The sequence below is a fragment of the Schistocerca nitens genome, chromosome 9 (genome assembly GCF_023898315.1).
Source record: "Schistocerca nitens isolate TAMUIC-IGC-003100 chromosome 9, iqSchNite1.1, whole genome shotgun sequence".
NCBI classification, from domain to species: Eukaryota; Metazoa; Arthropoda; class Insecta; order Orthoptera; family Acrididae; genus Schistocerca; species Schistocerca nitens.
Window position 1 is genome coordinate 454586548 of NC_064622.1, and position 19533 is coordinate 454606080.

Genomic DNA, 19533 nt, shown 5'->3' on the forward strand with positions numbered 1-19533 from the left:
GGGCACATGCCTGATAGGTTCTCTGCTTAATTGCTTAGTTTAATTTGTGGCTGTTTGCCATTCATTTAAGTGTGCCAACAGGCGAACATAAGAAATTGGTCCTTTTTTTATGTTTTAGCAGGTCCTCAATTGACAATAGGTGGTGATCATTTGATTTATTAGATAAAGCAGGCAAATCAGTTGACAGAAAAATCACGAATGGTCTAAGTAAAAAATAAGTAGATGAGCACGAATATTGAGTAAGCCGTAGTGGCATGAAAGGTTTTAAGTGGTGTTCCAACAGGAACCATTTGCTAAAGATCTGCACAGAGGCTACGTCAGAGTGGCAGCTGACTGCAAGGCCAAATCTCGCGCTGCCTCAGAATCGCATGCGGCAGGTAACTTCCGAGGCCAGCGCGGCGTCAGAGCTGTACGCGGAAGCTGAGAGGCAAAGCCGAGGCGGCTACGACTGTCAAATGCCGCACGCAGGGCGCACGTGCGCTGCGCAGTAAGTGTCAGGTGTAAGAGCGAGAGAGATGAAGCTTAACGACGCTGATCACTGCGCTGTCTGTATTTTACACTATCTCCACACATTCTTGGGCTCCTGCGCCCGACGAGTGTATTTATGTGCTTCAAAGTGACGAATATTAATGTCACAAAAAGGGGTATACTGTCACTGAATAAAGGGTAGTAGATGTGCGTAATTGATATGGTTTCTTCACAGATGACCAACAAAACAGAAGTGGGATTACACGTGACATCAAGCTAGATGAGTTGTTACAGTGGGTTCTGTTTAAAATTACATTATGCATTAGTAAATTGGTTCATAAGTGACAGATACGTCACAACCCTGTAACATAGGTCCTATGAAATCCATTTTAGCCCAATCATAATTGTTACAAAAACATGAAAATATAAAAATTTACAATGAAGCACTCAAATATCATATTACATTTCTAAATATGCTATATCAATAAGTAAAGTTAAAAGCATCTTTAGGCCGACCATCCAAGTGTTATAACGTTCACATTTTGAGAGGAAGTGTCTCATGTTTCAATATGTTTGCTAAACACCATCAAGTGAAATTGACAAAGAAAAGTGACACCTGTTTGGTGCAGGTGGGGCGTAGATTGTGTCATTGGATGTCAACGCTGTTGCTAACAAGGTGAGGAACAAAACTCAACGAAAATCTAGAGATTTTCGCAGTGGACACAGCACAGAAAGTGTAAGGATTTTAATTAGAAAAGACTACATTGAGTGTAATTTCTGAAGGACTTTTCCTTTAGAAGGTATAGTGCAAGGCGCATCATTGACACGACTGTATCGCCTACTTAACTTTGTATACAACAATTCTGAGACTTCAAGATAGCTCCTACGTATTTCTTCTTATATAAACTCGCCGTCTCTGTGACTCCATGGTGTCATTGGACCCAGCTGGTTGCTTAAAACTCAGTCTATACTTGGTTATATCACAGTGTCCTGGGACACATCACACAGTTAAATGTTACTACTTCAATAGTCTGTATTCTTTCGGAAAATACAACGGAAAAACAGGGTCAAAGAAGGCTCAAGGTTTTGAACGGGGATTTCCGCTTACTGGCGGTTTAGCTGCAGGCTGGACGCTGTTCACGTCTGATGGTGCCTGATCAGCTGTCGTCTGAGCACGAACACCATTTTCATGAACTCTTCGACATGAAAGATTGAAGTTTGTGTTAGTACACATGGGCTGAATAGTTTTGTGTTAGGATACACCCAGATAATAAACTCCAAAAAGGCTCTGTTCTGTTGAAAGTTGACAGATGAAAGTGGGTAGGACGGACTACGCCACGAAACTGAAAAGTGAAGGAACTACACAGACAGCTAAGGGTCCGCGCGGGAGCCAACCGCGTCATGTAAGGTACGTGCCCCTGCGTGTGTGGTCCTCTTGTTCATGCAACAGACTAGGTATATGGCCAAAGCTTGCTCGTTCTGTGGGCGTGATTCACTCTGTTTATGTTACCTAACACAGGGGTAGGCATGTGGTAGGTCCCTCCAGATAAACATTCAAATACAAATAAAAAAACATGGTTACATCTTAAATTACCCTTCCAAAACAATTTCTTACCTAATGCATCATTACTACTAAACACTTAAATAATTGGCAATACTCAGGAACTTCGCATACTTGAAATCCTACAAAATGATTATCCTCATCAATCTAGTAACACAGTGACACATGGAAACACTAGGTTGATACAAATACCAAATTACTGGTGCTGGCAGACTCTAGCTAAAACTCTCTAAACATTTGATAATAGCATAAATGAGACATGGACAAAATGAACAATAGTAAAAATAATACATCAACATAGTCAACTGGGCATAGTCAACTGGGCATAGTCAACTGGGCATAGTCAACTGGGCATAGTCAACTGGGCATAGTCAACTGGGCATAGTCAACTGGGCATAGTCAACTGGGCATAGTCAACTGGGCATAGTCAACTGGGCATAGTGATAAAGCAGTGGCAAAACCAAAACAAAAGTAGAACTTCAAAATTTTTCCTTTGCACAAGACTTCATTAGCCTCCAGTTATATTTTGTAGCAAAATGAATGTAAGTATCTCCTGGTATTCCTTTATGCTCTCATTTATATTTTCATGCCAACTGATAGTCTTTGGTACATATACTTACAAAAAACTGTCATTAAGTCATGGCAACGTTGTGTGTAATGCTACGGAGTAGTGTAATGTCACGTTAATATTTCCTTTAAGAAGATTCTGATGAAAAATGATTTTATGTCTCCTCCTATGAACAGACCAATAATTATTAAATATGTGATATGCTGTTCCGCGTATTGATTTGTATTTGCAAATATTGGTGATTATCAGTCACCCAGTCAATCGTTCAAGGATATGATTGTTGTTCCTTTTGTTAATTCTCTGACCTACCTGCTTCCATATAGTCATTATAGGCGGCTCGACGAAGCTAGTTGCATCTCTAAAACATCGATATAGCTTACCTGATGGTGCTTTTGTTTTTAATAAAATTAGAGTTCATTTGCCATATATAAAGTGTGTAGTGAGCAAAGTAAGTTCCTTACTACTGAAAATGTGCATAAAGTTATTCAAAGGGTTCGTTATATAATGGTTGAGAATCTCTGTGTTGATATTCAGTGCAGCTCGAGGTGCTAAGGTGCAACACGCATCGCGCTCGTGAGATTGTAAGTTGCCGACAGCACAGCTGACAGTACGGCTGCATCCGGTTTCACTGGTTCGGCGGCAGAACTGGCGTTCACGCTGGGTCTGTTGTCTTGCTACGCGTGGAGTTTAGTCCCTCGGTACTGTCACAAAACTTCCTTCCAGAGTTATCTTATGCTGTTCTCGACAGTTATGCATGGAGGAAATTTTCAAGGAACTCAGATAACTCAATCATTGAAATTCGCAAAATGATCATGACCCATTTATTCGTTTAGATACCCTGTCCTAAGATTTAGGTAACTAGTAGGTTTTACGCTTGTAAATAAACTGTATTTTGCGATGGAATTCCAAACCCAACTCATTGGCTAACGCGTTTCCCACACAACGGTCGTTTACAGGACAGATATAGCGGCAAGTGCCGGCTTCCTTGATGCCATATAGATCCTTTTATTAATCGTGGTGGTGATACAACAAAGCCGGAGATCGATCTGAAATTCCGAAGTTTACTAATCCTGATGGTTTAGACAAAGCGTCCCAAGAAAAAGTTCTATCTCACGATTTTGTTCCTTACTGAAAATTCAGATAGACAACACAAATAGATCCCCATCTTTAGATCAGACTAGTAAAATCTGTAGGGCAATATTAAGCTGGTGAATTTTTCTATAACTATCCCTTTAGGTTTGCTGTTTAAACTGCAACGTACAAATGTACGAAGGTGTAGAGTGGCTGAGGCACATAGCGTGCAGGGCGAAGGGAGAGAGTTGAGGAGGGGCGAGGGGAAACGTGCAGATGCTGCACGCGCCAAAGACAGAGGCAACGGGCTAGGAAAGGGGGAACTGCAATGGCCGCTCTCTGCTGCAGGAGGGAGGGAGGGAAGGGGGCCGCGTCACCAGCTGAAAGGGAGGGGCGGGACTCACCGCATGTGAACGGCTGTAGACAACAGCGGCAGTATTTACAAGACTCCTTCCGCGGCACCAAGAAAACACCTTGTTGTCCGTTCAACATCACATCATGAAAACAATAAAACGGCACTTGAGGAAGACTCCTTTTACTTTAGAGTAACATATTTGTTGTTTAACTTTGACATGCCTATTCTTGTTATCTTTGTGTGATCATTTAGCAAAACATACATGTAATACGGCATATTTCAAAGGACAGGTAGACGGCAGCATGTAGTCACTGATCGACTGGCAGTTACAAAGGTGTGTTACTATCAAATTTTTATGGTAAAGCTTTGACAGCTGTGTTCATGCACTATTCCTACAGCAACAGGTGAAGTGTGAATCCATTTAACATATACAAGAGTAACTGATTCATAATTCAGCATATTCTATTGGCAAGGACAACTTTCTCCTTAATTCCACAATTAAAGAATATTTGTGTTTCTACTTCTCAACTGGTACGATAACATTGCTGGAGACGTTAAATGATTACATAACTTCAATCACTTCCATTAACATGTGACGTTAAATTCTATTACCAATGGTTACCAATTCTTATGTCTACTTGTAACTAACATGCACAACTTAATTAAATGTATAGTAACGACGGTGTTTTCCGTCAATTCTCTTGCTGCATGCAGCACTTTTCCAACCATTTACATACTATCTCAGATCTACTCTCTGGAACGTAAATCATAGGGGTTTGACCTTAGAGCATATCTACGTTGCTGTCTAGGCAGTTGTATTACCTTTTTCCTTGCTTTTTTGGGTGGAACTACTGGCGTAATAGGCCCGGTTTCACTGTTAGGTGGGGGTGGCTCGGGTCCTTTATACAGTTTCCATCTATCAAAATTAACAATCACTGTGCATTCCGCTAATTGAATTTCCGCATTTACTGGTGAAGTAAGTCGGATGATACGGCATGGTCCTTCATAAGTAGGTGTAAACTTTTTGGTTCTTCCCTTTTTTACTACTGGATTGCTCAACATAACTAGGTCTCCTATCTTGTACTCGCGCATTTTTGCTTTTTGATTACTTCTCTTTAACTGTTGGGTGGTGGCTTGGGCGTTGTTCCCTCTTTTTTCCAAATGGCTTTTAGACGTCGTGCTAGACCTTTCACATCTTTGGATTTAATTCCAGGGGGCAGTTTGTCAATTTCAAAAGGCGAATTCATAGGGCGGCCATATACTGCTTCATAAGGTGAGTATCCTGTAGCTTCATGGACACGGCTGTTATATGCTGACTTAACGTATTGAACATACTTGTCCCAGTTACAGTGATGTTTATTAACATAGCAAGACAGCATACACATAACAGTGCGGTGGACTCGCTCCAGGTGGCCGTTCGCTTTTGAGTGGAACAGCGTCGTTCGCCACTTTTTAATTCGCAATAACCTACAAACTTCGGTAAACACTGCAGACATGAAATTCATACCTTTGTCTGTGGGTACAGCTTCAGGGGTTCCGTATGGTAACACCAAATGGGTGACAAAAGCACGTGCTGCTGTTTCAGCGGACATATCTGGTATAGGAATGAGAATCGAGAACCTAGAGAAATTATCTGTAAGGGACAGAATATACTGATTACTTTGGGGGCTCACAGAGAAAGGACCGACAATATCTGCTGCAACTACTGCCCAGGGGTAAGTGGCTTCTGGTACCTGCTGTAAAGGCACTTTCGTTCTAGGTGGCAATGACCTCTTAACACAAGGTAGACAATTTTGAACATACTTTTGCAAGTCTTTCCGTCTTCCTGCCCAGAAATAACGGGCGACTATTCGGCAATTTGTGGCACGTAGGCCGTTATGACACTCTTGAAGGCTATCGAGACATTGTGCAATAATCTTGGAACGTAATTCTTTCAGGATTACTGCCTGTTTACCCAGGTGGGTCTTTCGATATAAAATTCCATCTTCAACAGAAAATTCAGGCAAAGCTACATATTTCTGACATTCGACATCTCTCTGCTTTGCTTCCCTTAATTCTTCAGTAGAAACGTCATTAGCTACGACCACTCTGACTTTTCGGCTTAATGTGTCGGCGTTTTGATGTAACTTGCCCGGTTTGTGTTTTACCTCATACTCAAATTCACTCAATTTCAAAGCCCAATGAGTTAGCCTACTACTAGGGTTTTTAAGCTCCACATCCACTGTAACGCGGCATGATCAGTGGTGACAGTGAATTTTCTCCCATACCAATAACATCAGAAATAAGTTACACCAAACATGAGTGCTAGAAGTTCATTCTCAGTTATGCTGTAATTTGACTCTGCTTTACTAAGCTGTCGATACGCATAACCAATTGGTCGTTCTTCGCCATCTATCCCTTGTGATAGAATGGCTCCTACAGCATGATCTTAGACGTCCACTGACAGTATGAATGGTTTTTCAAAATCCGGGTATGCTAGTACAGGGGCTCTAGTTAAAATATATTTAATTTGTTGCATAGCTTTATCACATTCTTGGTCCAAATAAAACTAACTCCTTTTTTCAATAAATTAGTCGGGGGCTTAGCAAGGGTAGCATAATTATTCACAAAACGTCTGTAGTAATTTGCAAGGCCTAAAACTGACTGTAGTTCCTTGACATTTGTCAGTGTTGGAAATCCCTTTACTGCGGTGGTCAAACAGGGGTCCAGTTTGACACCTTCTCCACCTAAATATTGTACTTGTGATTGGGTGAAAGCACACTTTTCTAATTTTATACTCAAATGAGCTCCTTTTAACCTTTGCAAAACATCGCTCAGTCTTGCTGCATGTTATTTTATCGTTTTAGAAAAAATAATAATGTCATCTAAATACACCAAGCATGATGTGGGTTTCAACCCACGCAGCAGAAAATCTGCAAATCTTTGAAAAGGGGCAAGGGCATTTCTCAAACCAAATGGCATCCTTACAAATTCATACAATCTTGTAGGTACAACAAAGGCAGTTTTATGGCAGTCCCGGGGTGCAACAGGGATTTGGTGGTACCCAGAACACAAATCAAGGGTGGTAAAATACTTACTGTTGCCCAATCGGTCCAATGTTTCATCAATGCGTGGTAACGAATGTGTGTCTGGTGTCGTTACCCGATTTACTGCCCGCATATCGACACATAGGTGATAGGCTTTCTCCCCATTTACTGATTTCTTTGGCACAATGACCACGGGAGACGCCCACGCACTCGAGGAGGGTTGTATGATTCCCGCAGCTAATTGCTGCTGAATCGTATCTTCAACTACAGACTGCAAATGATATGGTATACAGTAAGGTTTTTGTGCAATTGGCAGAGCTTCTCCAGTCAGAATTTCGTGCTGAACCAAATCCGTAGCCGGTAGAAACTGCCTCTCTTCAAACAACCACGAAAATTACTCTAATACTGGCTGCAACATCCTTTTCTTCTCACTGTTGATATGACCTAACTTCTCTGCTAACTGACTCCTGAACGTCGACGCGACATATCGCACTTCTCTAACTGAAGATTTCTTTCTTCTCCTTCCTTTCTCATCTTTATCTCGCTGCTTCTCACTTCCTCTTATTTCCTCAAAAATTTCCTGTCCACTGGCAACAATAGTACCCTTAAATGGTATCACATATTTTATTTTTTATTATTATTTCGAGCTTTTCCTCATTACAGAGGCTTATCTCCAACATAATAATTTACTTGGAAATTACAATACAAACAATAAACGTTCTTAAACTATATCTCAAAATATTTCTCCAGGTGGTTCGAACCTGTGTGTCTTCTTCCTCTGCACCCATTCTCCTCATTGTGTGCTGTACATTTTGGAGCCAGGTGGTCATAGGTCATCGTCTTCTTCTCCCCTCCAGTTCCCACTCCAGTATCAATTTTGGTATTCTGGTTTTCTCCATTCGTTGTATATGCCCGTACCACTGTAATTTCTTCCTATCCATTACGTCATATATTCTCTCTTTTATTTCCATTCTCCTTATTACTTCGGTGTTCCTTATCTTTTCTTTCCTGGAGATTCTTGCCGATCTTCTCCAAAAGTCCATCTCTAGAGCTTGTAATTTTTTAATGTGCTTCATGTTAATTGTCCAGGTCTCCGTTCCATACAGAACCACACTCTCCAATATTGATTTGTATATTAATTTTTTAGTTCTGCTCATTATATTCCTGCTCCATAAGACTGAGTTAAGCACCCCAATGACCCTCCATCCGCTACTAATTCTTTTATTGATTTCTGACTGATTTTCCCTCGATTTCTAAAATGGATCCCAAATAACAGAAAGTGTTTATCTTTTTGATTTTCTTTCCTTCAATGTATAGCTCATCTGAATCATTAGTCAAGTATTCTGTTTTTTGGTAATTAATCTTCAAACCCCAGGTTTTGTATGCTACTGCTAGTTGATTGCACATATAGTTAGCATCCTCCCCATCTTGTGCTACGACTACTTGATCATCAGCAAATAATAAATGATGTAGGTAAACTCCTACTCTTATTTTTAATCCCATACTATTACATTTACGAGACCATGTTCTAAGGCTAATATCTATACAGATTTTAAATAATGATGGTGACATGGGACAGCCCTGTAAAAGGCCTTTGCTTGTTCTAAATTTCTGTGAAAGTTTATTACCAACTTTCTCTTGGCAAATGTTATCTTTATACATCTGTTGTATTATTTTAATCAAGGAAGGGTTTATGTTTGCCATATGAAGTGCTCTCCAAAGTAATTTTCTTGGAACAGTATCATACGCTTTTTCTAGATCTATGAAAATTAATCCTATATTTTTTGATTTTTCCTTATGTTTCTCCAAAATCTGTCGTAATGTGAAAATATGGTCTACACATGATCTCCCAGCCGTGAATCCACATTGTTCTTCTTGGATTCTAAAATTTTTTTCCAGTTTGTTTTTAATTACTTTCGCGAAAATTCTCATTAATGTGTTTGTAACACAAATTCCTCGATAGTTTGAACAAATTTTGCGATCCCCTTTCTTAAATATTGTATTAATGTAACCTAGCTTCATCTCGTTGGGTACTTAATCTCCATGTATCATTTTGTTGAAGAGCTGTGTTATCAGTTTCACAATTTTGTCACCACCATATTTCAGACACTCCAGATTGATATTGCCTGGTCCCGGTGATTTACCATTCTTTCCTGTTCTTAACGCCCGAAGTACTTCACTTTCTAAAATCTGGATCTCATCATCTTCATGTCCTTTATCTTCCCTGTTCCTTCTGCTAGATATTCTTCTCTGTCCTCATTTAATAATTTTTGGAAATATTCTTCCCATTCCTTTTGTGTTATCAGTTGGAGATTAGTTTTGCTTTTTGTATCCTGTCGAAGCCCTTTTAATACTGACCATGCTTCTTTTGCTCTCCCAAATCCTAATTTGCTATTCACCTTGGCACATGTTCTTTCCCATGCTTCATTTTTTGCCATCCTTATTTTTTTCATAACTTCATTCTTCTTTTCCTTGTATATTGATCTTGTTTCTTCTGATTTATCATTCAACCACTGAAGGAACACATTTCGTTTTTCTCTAACGAGGACCTCTAGTTCCTCTGACCACCACTCTGCTGCATGGTTGTGGTTGCTATTTTTTTTACCCAACACCTCTGTTGCTATGATTTTCACATTAGCTTTTATATAATCATATATTTCCTCTGTACTTCCTTCAAATGATTCAACCAGTTTCCTTTCCATCCTGGCCGCAAAGAGTGTTCTGATACTTTCATCTTGTAGGCTGTCAATATTAAAAGGTAAATTTTCATCTTTCTCAGTCTGGTTCGTTTTATTTATGTTACTTGTATCACTCCTTGCATTCTTCCATGGCCAGAAAGACTTCATTTTAACTAGATAGTGGTCTGATCCACACTGGGCTCCTCTAAGATCTGACGTCTACTGCTTTGAAACTACTTGTTTGCCTAATGATAATATAATCTATTATAAAACGAAGTTCTTTGGTGTTCTGTTGCCAAGTATATTTATGAATGTCCTTATGTTTGAAAAATGTGTTGGTAATTTTTAGATCAAATTGTTCACAAATTGCAATCAATCGTCCCCCATTGTCATTATATTCGTCCTCTCCATGTTTTCCTACTATTCTACAAGATCCTCTAATTCCTACCCTTCCATTCAGATCTCCCATGATAATCAGTTCCTTTCTTCTTGGGATTTTTTCAATAGTCTCCCTGAGGGTGTCCCAAAATGTATCTTTCTCCTAATCTTTTGCATCGTTCGTGGGTGCATATACGCCAATAATCACAACTTCCCTAGCAAATAATGTCATTTCAACAGTTATAATACGTTGATTGATGAATGTCCAATTTGTGATTCTTTCTTTCCATGATTTCTTTATCATAATGGAGACTCTTGCTTTGGCTCTTACTGCTTTTGATACCCCACTCCAGATATGTAGATAATTATCCAGTTCTTCTTCTCCTTGGCCTTTCTTCTTTGTTTCAGAGAATATGACAACATCCATGTTGAACATGTCAAGTTCTGCAGGTAGTAAATTTATTTTAGTGGAAATACCTTGCACATTCCAGCATCCAAATAATTTTCCGTTTCTCATCGCCAGTTCGTTGTCCAAATTTCCAATTTTTCCGAGGCATATTATTAGGTTTTTTAGCATTTTTATGTTTTTATGTGAGCGAGGAGCTGGCCCACTGCACAACCCCCAACCTGGAGGACCAGGTAATTTTTATTCAAGGTTTTCTTCCTTTAGCCTTTGATAAGCCAATATCATACTACAAGGCAGCAGTTGCTAGTTTTGGTCCACCCCGGGTATTTTATTTCCCCGGTACCCACATTATCTGGTGAGCATTCCCCTATCCGCCACCTGGGGAGGCGCCCGATGGGAGACCAGCAAACTCCACACGGGATCACATCTTTTACACCAAAATTATCTATACTTACTGGTATCGCAAAACCCTTCTGTCTCCTTTCCAGTCGGCAGATACTTCTCTATATGTACTGACTGGCAATCTAAAACATCATTCTGGGTGAGCGAGTCAACCGGAATGTCTCTCAGGCTGTTCTTGATTTTTGACATCTACCCAGATAATCTTTCCACTTCCGCCTTTTATCCTCACAGGGTTAGTGGTTTTTTTAGCCCACATCTGTGGTTTTATGGGAGACCGAACGGCACCTTTCACAGCTCCCTCGCGTCTGACAGGGGTGCGCACTGCCAAATCAGTGAATTGCTTCGCCGAACTGCACAGTTCACATTCGATAATCCACTATACCCTGATAACGGTGCAGGAAGTCATTCCCCAGTATGATATCAAATTCACCCTTCTTTAGCCTTACTACCTCCATCCTCTGTCTGTATTTACCCTCGTCCATTTCCAGATTCACTACACATGAACCTGCAGGGACATTTACTTCCTCTCCAAGGCCACTGATATGGTACTGGGGTGGCTGTAATGCCCTTTGATCATTTTTCTCCACAAACAGTACACTAACTTGAGCACCAGTATCAACTAAAATTCTAACTATTTTGTTCCCGAGTACGCCAACTAGACTAACGTGTTCCACCTCTTTACATTTTTCGGTGGAACCCTCCCCCTACACCCCCCCCCCCACACCCCACGCCCCCCCCCCCCCCCCCACGCATTTCCCTGATTCGACCCCGCCTTGCGGCGGTGACCGCGCATCTGATTACAAAATGGTGACTGTGAGGCAAACATTAGCATGGCCTACTGTCTGGCAAATGGTGCAATACAACACGCAACAGCGCATCGCCATATGGTTGGGCCTCCCACAATGCTGACAAAATATTTATTTTGCTGGGACCGTTACTGGGTCCGGCGGGCGCAGTGCGGCAGCGCAAAAACGCAATGCCTCATTGCGTACCATTGCCAAACAAACAGCTTCAAACAGAGAAGTGGGAGAGGCTGCTTTGACTTCTCCTCTGATGCAGGGGTCAATACCACGAACAAATGCATCAATTGCACGCGCTTTCGCTTCTGAGCGCAAAATGCTGTTTTCACTGGTATTTTCACCTAGCTTATAGGTACGACAAGATACTGCTTGTATGCGATCTGCAAAGGCATCAAAATCCTCATTAGGCTTCTGCCTAAGGGTTGATAATTGATCTCTGTAATATACGGTGCCTATGGTATCGGAATAACGCATAGTCAATCCACGGGCTAATACTTCAAATACATGCGTGTCACGCAATTCGTCCACCGTTCCTATAAACATTCGGGCTTCCCCTGTCAACTTCAGTCTGGCTACATTGACCAATAGATCATCAGGCCAGGCACACGTGCGACCCACATAACGAATATTTTGTAGGAACATAGCCACATTTTCGTGGGACTTCCCAGAAAAAGTGGGAATGAAATCAGCCACAGGGAAATTGCTTACAGTCACCTTGTTAGTAGAAATTGTGGCGTTAGCAACAGAGACAGAATTAGTGTCAGTTGCCACGATTTGAGCATTTGTTACAGGGGTGGAGCTAGCCACAAGTATGGAAGTTTGCGCACTAGCTTCCAGCGTCTGTTGTAAGACGCAGTTTTGTTCAAGTAGCTCCTGATTTTGTGCGAATAACTGGCGCATTTGTGCGTTTCTGGCCTCAAGCGGGTCTTGCGAGGCAGGTGCCTCTGCAGGCGCATCCCGTTCCGTCGCTCATGTTCCTATCGGCATGTTTACAAATTTATGGGATGCTAGTGACCAAAAAAGTAATAATTGTTACAAAAAAAAAACGGCCACAGAGTTTCCTAACCCAACAGCAGACGATCGACGAAGCTAATTTTGAAAGCATTGCGCCGACTTACATGGCGATAGAGGCGGTGCGACGCATTGGTGATGGCGACGGCATGGTGCAGTGGCTGCGGCGGGCGGTGGTTGGCGGGCAGCAGCAGCGGTGGCAAATGTGTTAGCGGCGGATGGCGCTGGCTCGGCCGGTTTGCGATGGCGGCAGCCCCTGGCATGGTGGGCGGCGCGGCGACGGATGACAGTGACCCGGCTGGTCGCGCAGCGCAGGCCCCTCGAACTCAGGCAACGGGCAGCGCAGTGGAGTCCGGCTCACGTGGCCGACTAGTGTGGGCTGCCTCGCTGCAGCGTGTGCCCTGGGCATGTTTAGTGGAGCAGCCACGGCCCGCGTGGAGCAAAGGTGGCAGCCGGTTGGCGCATTTCATGCGTGAAGTGTACGGCGTCTTGCCACAAAGAATTTTGTGTAGCGACAAAGTCACTACGGGAACGGATCCACACTTCTGACACCAGTTGTACAGGACAGGCATATGGGTAGGCGGTGGGTGTTATGGAATGACAGATTATTTTTAGAGAAAGGCCATTTATTGGCGAAAGTATGTTGAAAGGGGCTACATAGGCCTAGGGAGGTGAGGGTGAGCCAGAGCTTAGAGTTTGGCGAAACATTGTTCGCGAAGCTACCGAAAGTAGTTGTCTGCCAAAACTAAGCCCACAGTGCCGCAGCACTGGGAGAAGCGGGAGATGTTTAACACTACAGGACGTGCATTCGACTCGTGGGTGAGCAAGAATGCCAGTGATTGGGTCGGCGACGGGCGGACTGGTATATTCAATGCACCACGTGGCTTCCTCTGCCCTGACTGGTCAGGACCGAGCAAACCGTGCGGGCGGCATGGAACTTTCCAGAGCGTTGCCTGCTAAGCGATGCCTTGGGTGGCATTACCTCGTAAGCACATGAGAGGGGCGCGTGTCCAATGTGCCCGTCCTCTGTGCTGACTTCCTGTTACTAGACTGTAGGACGAAAGAATTTATAGAGGCAGCTAACACTGCCAGCCATGGCTTGGCCGCACTGGAAAAATGAGGTTACCGTTTGGAGGCTCATATAATAAAGTAAAATCTACTGTCTGGCTCATCCTTTACAAGAGATATTATCCTTTGTAGACGCACTTTAAGAGACAAAAAAGACCAAAATGAAAATGTGCATCAGATTGATAATCAAAATTAGAGGAGTAATATTCATAACTCTAGTAATTTCAAAAGACATGAGACAAATTTGGCTACAGTACACCGATATAAGTGGTATAGGGGTAATGGAAATTATCAGAAAGGACGTCAACCTAAGAACATAGGCCCAGTAACTACACAAGAATTTGTACCTGGCAATAATAGGGCTCAAAATGGAAATGTCACACCAAGGTTTAGTAACTAGCCAGTGAGGAAAACGTAGGGCGACCTGGACTCAGGTTGTAGAGAGACATTAAGAGGCCTACCTCATTATGAGTATGTTTCCTTTACGCATAAAGTACCAACAAAAGAATGGTTACTACTAAGAAGAACCTAGCATAGCTACAATTAATCCACAACCGATTATAGTCGGAAAAGTAGCAGATTCTGAAGTGGACATATTTATTGATTCTGGTGGTGAAGTATCACTTATTTCTAGTGGATTCTTTACTACATTAAGAACTAGCAATAACTTACCTGTATTACCAGTAACTGGAGTATATATAATCGGTATAACTGGAACTAAAAGTAAGGTTGTTAAATACAAAACCCAAGTAAGCTGTAACATCGGTGAGATTACGTTCCAGCAAACACTGCTGGTAGTAGAAAATATTAATAGAGAGGTATTATTTGGGTTAGGTTGGCTGTTTGAGTTTAACGTTATATTGAATTTTGAAGAGAGCTGCCTTTATTTCGGACTCAGGGAAGATAAATATTGTATTAAGTTTCTGGCAGACAGTTATGTTGATACAGAAACAACTGAACATCAGAGTTTACAATTAACTGTGAAAGCTCAATTGTGACCGGAGATGGAAAACGCAACTCATGCATCACAACGAGCTGACATACAAAGTAATGTAAATGGATCCCCAATATTAACCAACAATAAGAAAGCATATTTAGCCAAAATTCTATTAGAATACAAGATGGTATTTTTGGATAGTACAGGCAGTATTAGTGACTACATAATTTTTTTTTTTTTTTTTTTGTGCTTTTAGGGCACACAACTTCGACGGTCATTAGCGCCCAGACTACGTTAGGAATGCACCGCGAGTCGCAAGTTTAAAACAGCAACGAAACTGAAAACACGATAAAAGACAGACTGACAGGCATAGGATTAAAAAAAGGAAAACAGCATAATCAAATGTCCTTTGAGAGGGTTGTCAAATTGATAAAATGAAGAACGCGAGCAGCTGCTCATGGGTCATCCACTAAAATGGCTTCTACAGTACATGGCAGGCCAAGATCAAGACGCAGGGTGTTAAAATCCGGACAGGACGTTAAAATGTGGCGGACCGTCAGAAATTGCCCACATGGGCAGAACGGCGCCGGCGCAGCCGTCAGCAGATGGCGATGGATGAACCGGCAGTGTCCAATTCGTAACTGGGCCAAAACAACCTCCTCCCGCCGAGAAGGGCGTGAGGAGGACGTCCAAGCCACGGGAAGAGGTTTCAAGGCCCGAAGCTTGTTGTCTGTAAGTGCAGCCCAATCGGCATGCCACAGCGATAAAATGCGCCGACGAATTACCCTGCTACAATCTGACGAAGGAACACCACAAGAAGCTGTCCGAGGCTGGAGGACCGCAGCTTTGGCCGCGGCATCTGCAGCTTCGTTCCCAGGGATACAGACATGGCCAGGAACCCACATAAAGCTAACCGGAGAACCGACGTCCACCAGCTGCTGAAGAGAGCGTTGGATCCGGTGCACGAAAGGGTGAACCGGGTACGGATCACTGAGGCTCTGGATAGCGCTCAGGGAATCGGAGCAGATGACATATGCAGAATGTCGGTGGCGGCAGATGTAAAGACCAGCCTGGTAGAGGGCAAAGAGCTCAGCTGTGAAGACCGAACAATGGCCATGGAGCCGGTATTTGAAACTTTGTGCCCCGACAATAAAAGAGCACCCGACCCCGTCATTGGTCTTAGAGCCATCTGTATAAATGAAGGTCATATTAATGAACTTCGAACGAAGTTCGACAAAACGGGAGTGGTAGACTGAACCGTGGGTAACCTCCTTCGGGACGAGTAGAGGTCAAGGTGGACGCGAACCTGAGCCTGGAGCCAAGGTGGCGTGTGGCTCTCGCCCACTCTAAAGATTGCAGGGAGTGAAAAATTAAGGTGTTGAAGGAGGCGACGAAAGCGAACTCCAGGGGGTAGCAGGGCAGAGACATACAACCCGTACTGACTGTCGAGAGAGTCATCAAAAAAGGAACGATAAGACGGGTGGACGGCCACTGCCAGTAGCTGACAGGCATACCGACAAAGCAGTATATCGCGCTGGTAGGTGAGTGGCAACTCACCAGCGTCAGCATGAAGACTCTCGACGGGACTAGTATAAAACGCTCCGATCGCAAGTCGTAAACCCCGATGTTGTATGGAGTTGAGGCGGCGTAAGATGGATGGCCGTGCAGAGGAGTATACGAAGCTCCCATAATCCAGCTTGGAGCGGACGATCGACCGATATAGGCGAAGAAGGACGGTTCGATCCGCTCCGCACGACATACCACTGAGAACACGGAGGACATTGAGAGAACGGGTACAACGGGCAGCCAAATATGACACATGTGGAGACCAACTAAGTTTCCTGTCAAATGTAAGACCTAAAAATTTTGTTGTCTCCACGAATGGGAGAGCAACGGGACCGAGTCGTAAGGACGGTGGGAGAAACTCTTTGTAGCGCCAGAAGTTAATACAGACCGTCTTCTCGGCAGAAAAACGGAAGCCATTGGCGACACTCCAGGAGTAAAGACGGTCAAGAGAACGCTGAAGACAGCGCTCCAGGAAACATGTACGCTGCGCGCTGCAATAGATGGTAAAATCGTCCACGAAAAGGGAGCCTGATACATCAGCTGGGAGGCAATCCATTATTGGATTGATCGCTATGGCGAAGAGAGCGACGCTCAAAACTGAGCCCTGTGGCACCCCATTCTCCTGGCGAAAGGTGTCTGATAGGACAGAACCCACACGTACCCTGAACTGTCGATCCATTAAAAAGGAACGAATAAAAAGAGGGAGGCGACCGCGAAGGTCCCATGTATGCATGGTGCGGAGAATGCCTGCCCTCCAACAGGTGTCGTAAGCCTTCTCCAAATCAAAGAACACAGCCACGGTCGCGTGCTTCAGCAAGAAGTTATTCATAATGAAGGTCGACAAGGTAACCAGATGGTCAACAGCAGAGGGGCGCCTACGAAATCCACATTGTACATTGGTAAGTAGGCGTCGAGACTCGAGCAGCCAAACCAATCGAGAGTTAACCATTCGCTCCATCACTTTACAGACACAGCTGGTAAGCGAGATGGGTCAATAACTGGAAGGCAAGTGCTTGTCCTCCCCCGGCTTAGGAATCGGGACAACAATAGACTCGCGCCAGCATGCGGGAACATGTCCCTCAATCCAGATGCGATTGTAAGTACGAAGAAGAAAACCTTTACCCGCAGGAGAAAGGTTCTTCAGCATCCGAATATGAATAGAATCAAGCCCTGGAACGGAGGACAGTGATCGGCCAAGTGCGTTTTCGAGTTCCCGCATGGTGAATGGGGCATTATAACTTTCACGATTCGAGGAGCGGAAGTTAGGTGGCCTAGCCTCCTCTGCCTGTTTGCGGGGGAGGAAGGCAGGGTGGTAATGAGCAGAGCTCGAAACCTCTGCGAAAAAGCGGCCGAAGGCATTGGAGACAGCCTCAGGGGCCACAAGGACGTCATTCGCGACCGTCAAGCCAGAAACTGCTGAGTGGACCTTAGTGCCAGATAGCCGGCGCAGGCTACCCCAGACAACAGAAGGAGTAAAACTGCTGAAGGTGCTTGTGAAAGCAGCCCAGCTGGCTTTCTTTAATAATACGATGACACTGTGCACATAATCGTTTATAAGTGATACAATTCGCCACTGTAGGGTGGCGTTTAAAGGTGCGTAAAGCAAGTCGACGAGCACGTAAAGCGTCTCTACATGCTGCGGTCCACCAGGGGACCAGTACACGACGTGGAGAAGAAGTAGGGTGAGGGATGGAATATTCAGCAGCAGTGAGAATCACTTCCGTGAGGTGTGCGACCTGACGATCGCAGCTTGTGAAGGTTTGATCCTGAAAGGTCGCCCTGGAAGAGAATTGCCCCCAGTCTGCTTTGGAGATGGTCCAACTAGATGAGCACGGAGAGGGGGTATGCTGCAGGAGATGGATAACACACGGGAAGTGGTCGCTCGAATATGTATGAGAAAGTGCATACCACTCGAACCGGCGTGCAAGTTGGGGAGTACATATAGAGAGGTCTAAATGGGAATAGGTGTGAGATGTGTCCAAAAGAAAAGTAGGGGAGCCAGTATTGAGGCAGACAAGATTGAGCTGGTTGAAAAGGTCTGCTAACAGGGAGCCCCTCGGGCAGGATGCTGGAGAGCCCCAAAGGGGATGGTGGGCATTGAAGTCTCCAGTTAACAAAAATGGTGCAGGTAGCTGAGCAATAAGTTGCATCATGTCTGCCCTGGTAACGGCAGACGACGATGGAGTGTAAACAGTACAAATGGAAAATGTAAATGTGGGGAGAGTAATGCGGATGGCAACTGACTGCAGGCCAGTGTGCAACGTGATGGGATCGTAGTAAATATCATCCCGGACCAGCAACATAACCCCTCCATGAGCTGGGATACCTACCACAGGGGGTAGGTCAAAACGCACAGAGGTGTAGTGTGCCAAGGCAATTTGATCGCATGGGCGGAGCTTCGTTTCCTGGAGGGCTACGACGAGCAGACGGTGCAAGCGGAGCAGCAACTTCAAGTCCTCTCGGTTGGAGCGAATGCTGCGAATATTCCAGTGAATAAGTGCCATCGTAAGAAAAGAAAAAGGAAGATGAATGAAGGGGTTACCTCGAAGGCCGCTGAGGGCCTGGCTTCGAGCAAGCACTGCCGCCGCTATCAGTAGGCGGACAGTCATCGTCCATTGGGTCTATAGGTTCATCGGCCATCTTGGAAAGATGGCCGGGAGGGGGAGCTTCCTCTGCCGGTGAACGGCCAGATGTTCGGCTACCAGCGGTGCGGCCAGGCGAAACGGATGACGGCCTGGGGCGGCAACCGCTGGGTGGTGCAGGAGAAGAAATGCGCCGTGGCGGAGAAGGATAACTGTGCTTCCTATGAGCCTTCTTGGAAGGTTGTTTGGTGGAAGTACCGGTCGAAGGCTGGGAGGTCGAGGTACGTAGGAAGTCTGCACGGGACGGTTCCTTCTTGAAGGCCCGTGCATCTGACTTCTGGGTCTTCGTCTTAGCAGAAGCTGATGAAGGGGCTGGTGTCTGTGGGGTGATGGGAGGAAGAGGAGATGTCGACCGCGCGATCTTAGCACTGGCCGAACGGACGACCGTGGTGCTGAAGGTCAGATCGCATGTCTGGGTTGCCACCTCCCTGGTAGTCTGAGGAGAGGCGAGGACAGTACTGTATTTCCCTGCTGGGAGCAGCGTGGGCTTCCTACTAGCCAATAGCTTGCGAGCAGCCGAGGTGGACACTTTCTCTTTGACCCGAATTTCTTTGATACAGCATTCTTCCTTATAGACAGGACAGTCGCGGGAGGAT